The sequence below is a fragment of the Ursus americanus genome, chromosome 9 (genome assembly GCF_024610735.1).
Source record: "Ursus americanus isolate L20-20 chromosome 9, mUrsAme1.1.p, whole genome shotgun sequence".
Classification (NCBI taxonomy): Eukaryota; Metazoa; Chordata; class Mammalia; order Carnivora; family Ursidae; genus Ursus; species Ursus americanus.
In genome coordinates, this window is record NC_142135.1 from 30,071,595 (window position 1) to 30,075,596 (window position 4,002).

The window sequence follows — 4,002 nt, forward strand, 5'->3', positions numbered from 1 at the left end:
GTATTTCCCCGATGCCAAGTGATGTTGAGAACTTTTTCATGTGTCTGTTGGACATTTGGATGTCTTCCTTGTAGGAATGTCTGTTCATGTTGTCTGCCCTTTTTTTGATTGGATTATTTGTTTCTTGGGTGTTGAGTTTGATAAGTTCTTTATGGATTTTGGATACTAGCGCTTTGATATATCATTTGCAAGTATCTTCTCCCATTCTGTAGGTTGTCTTTCAGTTTTGTTGACTCTTTCCTTTGCTGTGCAAAAGGAAACTTATTAAGTCCCAGTAGTTCATTTTTGTCCTTGCTTCCCTTGCCTTTGGTGATTATGTCTAGGAAGAAGTTGCTGCAGGCGAGGTCGAAGAGGTTGCGGCCTATCTCCTCCAGGATTTTGATGGATTCCTGTCTCATATTTAGGACTTTCACCCATTGTGTATGGTGTAAGGAAATGGTCCAGTTTCATTCTTCTGCATGTGGCTGTCCAATTTTCCCAACACCATTTGTTGAAGAGACTTTTTTCCATTAGATATTCTTTCCTGCTTTGTCAAAGATTAGTCGACCACAGAGTTGAGAGTCCATTTCTGGGCTCTCTCTTCTGTTCCACTGATCTTTGTGTCTGTTTTTGTGCCAAATACCATACTGTCTTGATTATTACAGCTTTATAATCCACTGATCTTTGTGTCTGTTTTTGTGCCAATTACCATACTGTCTTGATTATTACAGCTTTATAATAGAGCTTGAAGTCCAGAATTGTGATGCCACCAGCTTTGGTTTTCTTTTTCAACATTCCTCTGGCTATTCAGGGTCTTTTCTGGTTCCATACAAATTTTAGGATTATATGTTCCAGCTCTGTGAAAAAAGGTGATGGTATTTTGATTGATAGGGATTGCATTGAGTGTGTTGATTGCTCTAGGTAACATAGACATTTTCGCAATATTTGTTCTCCCAATCTATGAGCATGGAATGTTTTTCCATTTCTTTGTGTCCTCAATTTCTTTCATGAGTATTCTATCGTTTTCTGAGTGCAAATCCTTTGGTTAGATTTATTCCTAGGTATCTTATGGTTTTTGGTGCAATTGTAAATGGGATTGACTCTTTAATTTCTCTTTCTTCTGTCTCGTTGTTGGTGTATAGAAGTGCAACTGATTTCTGTGCATTTATATCCTGCCACTTTACTGAATTACTGTATGAGTTTCAGCAGTTTTGCGGTGGAGTCTTTTGGGTTTTCAACATGTTTTTTTTAAAGCAGATTTGGGCTCAAAAAAGAAAAAAAACAAAAGCCATAGGAAATCTCCCAAGATGAGAAGAAAGAGAAGGAAAAAGAGGGAGAAGAAGCAAAAGAAAGAAGAACAGTAAGTTAAACCCTGAATAGTCCCAGTAAACAAATATAAAAGTCAAGTCTCCTCATTTCTAATAGCAGTTCTGTGCTTAGAAGACACATAGGCCATTCTGCAAGGGAAGGGTGTGGAACAGAATGCCGGTCCATAGGGAGTAAGGTAGGTGCAGTTATGAAGGGTGTGGGACAGAATGCCGGTCCGTAGGGAGTAAGGTAGGTGCGGTTATGAAGGGCGTGGGACAGAATGCCGGTCCGTAGGGAGTAAGGTGGGTGCGGTTATGAAGGGTGTGGGACAGAATGCCGGTCCTTAGGGAGGAAGGTGGGTGCGGTTATGAAGGGTGTGGGACAGAATGCCGGTCCGTAGGGAGTAAGGTGGGTGCGGTTATGAAGGGTGGGGGACAGAATGCCGGTCCGTGGGGAGGAAGGTGGGTGCGGTTATGAAGGGCGTGGGACAGAATGCCGGTCCGTGGGGAGTAAGGTGGGTGCGGTTATGAAGGGTGTGGGACAGAATGCCGGTCCGTAGGGAGTAAGGTGGGTGCGGTTATGAAGGGCGTGGGACAGAATGCCGGTCCGTAGGGAGTAAGGTAGGTGCGGTTATGAAGGGCGGGGGACAGAATGCCGGTCCGTAGGGAGTAAGGTGGGTGCGGTTATGAAGGGCGTGGGACAGAATGCCGGTCCGTAGGGAGTAAGGTAGGTGCGGTTATGAAGGGCGGGGGACAGAATGCCGGTCCGTAGGGAGTAAGGTAGGTGCGGTTATGAAGGGTGTGGGACAGAATGCCGGTCCGTAGGGAGTAAGGTGGGTGCGGTTATGAAGGGCGTGGGACAGAATGCCGGTCCGTGGGGAGTAAGGTGGGTGCGGTTATGAAGGGCGTGGGACAGAATGCCGGTCCGTGGGGAGGAAGGTAGGTGCGGTTATGAAGGGTGGGGGACAGAATGCCGGTCCGTAGGGAGTAAGGTGGGTGCGGTTATGAAGGGCGTGGGACAGAATGCCGGTCCGTAGGGAGTAAGGTAGGTGCGGTTATGAAGGGCGTGGGACAGAATGCCGGTCCGTAGGGAGTAAGGTAGGTGCGGTTATGAAGGGCGGGGGACAGAATGCCGGTCCGTAGGGAGTAAGGTAGGTGCGGTTATGAAGGGCGTGGGACAGAATACCGGTCCGTAGGGAGTAAGGTGGGTGCGGTTATGAAGGGCGTGGGACAGAATGCCGGTCCGTGGGGAGTAAGGTGGGTGCGGTTATGAAGGGCGTGGGACAGAATGCCGGTCCGTAGGGAGTAAGGTAGGTGCGGTTATGAAGGGTGGGGGACAGAATGCCGGTCCGTAGGGAGTAAGGTGGGTGCGGTTATGAAGGGCGTGGGACAGAATGCCGGTCCGTAGGGAGTAAGGTAGGTGCGGTTATGAAGGGCGTGGGACAGAATGCCGGTCCGTAGGGAGTAAGGTAGGTGCGGTTATGAAGGGCGGGGGACAGAATGCCGGTCCGTAGGGAGTAAGGTAGGTGCGGTTATGAAGGGCGTGGGACAGAATACCGGTCCGTAGGGAGTAAGGTGGGTGCGGTTATGAAGGGCGTGGGACAGAATGCCGGTCCGTGGGGAGTAAGGTGGGTGCGGTTATGAAGGGCGTGGGACAGAATGCCGGTCCGTAGGGAGTAAGGTGGGTGCGGTTATGAAGGGTGGGGGACAGAATGCCGGTCCGTAGGGAGGAAGGTGGGTGCGGTTATGAAGGGTGTGGGACAGAATGCCGGTCCGTAGGGAGTAAGGTGGGTGCGGTTATGAAGGGTGTGGGACAGAATGCCGGTCCGTAGGGAGGAAGGTGGGTGCGGTTATGAAGGGCGTGGGACAGAATGCCGGTCCGTAGGGAGTAAGGTGGGTGCGGTTATGAAGGGTGTGGGACAGAATGCCGGTCCGTAGGGAGTAAGGTAGGTGCGGTTATGAAGGGTGTGGGACAGAATGCCGGTCCGTGGGGAGGAAGGTAGGTGCGGTTATGAAGGGTGGGGGACAGAATGCCGGTCCGTAGGGAGTAAGGTGGGTGCGGTTATGAAGGGCGTGGGACAGAATGCCGGTCCGTAGGGAGTAAGGTGGGTGCGGTTATGAAGGGCGTGGGACAGAATGCCGGTCCGTAGGGAGTAAGGTAGGTGCGGTTATGAAGGGCGTGGGACAGAATGCCGGTCCGTGGGGAGGAAGGTAGGTGCGGTTATGAAGGGCGTGGGACAGAATGCCGGTCCGTAGGGAGTAAGGTGGGTGCGGTTATGAAGGGCGTGGGACAGAATGCCGGTCCGTAGGGAGTAAGGTAGGTGCGGTTATGAAGGGCGTGGGACAGAATGCCGGTCCGTGGGGAGGAAGGTAGGTGCGGTTATGAAGGGTGGGGGACAGAATGCCGGTCCGTAGGGAGTAAGGTGGGTGCGGTTATGAAGGGCGTGGGACAGAATGCCGGTCCGTAGGGAGTAAGGTGGGTGCGGTTATGAAGGGCGTGGGACAGAATGCCGGTCCGTAGGGAGTAAGGTAGGTGCGGTTATGAAGGGCGGGGGACAGAATGCCGGTCCGTAGGGAGTAAGGTAGGTGCGGTTATGAAGGGCGTGGGACAGAATACCGGTCCGTAGGGAGTAAGGTGGGTGCGGTTATGAAGGGCGTGGGACAGAATGCCGGTCCGTGGGGAGTAAGGTGGGTGCGGTTATGAAGGGCGTGGGAC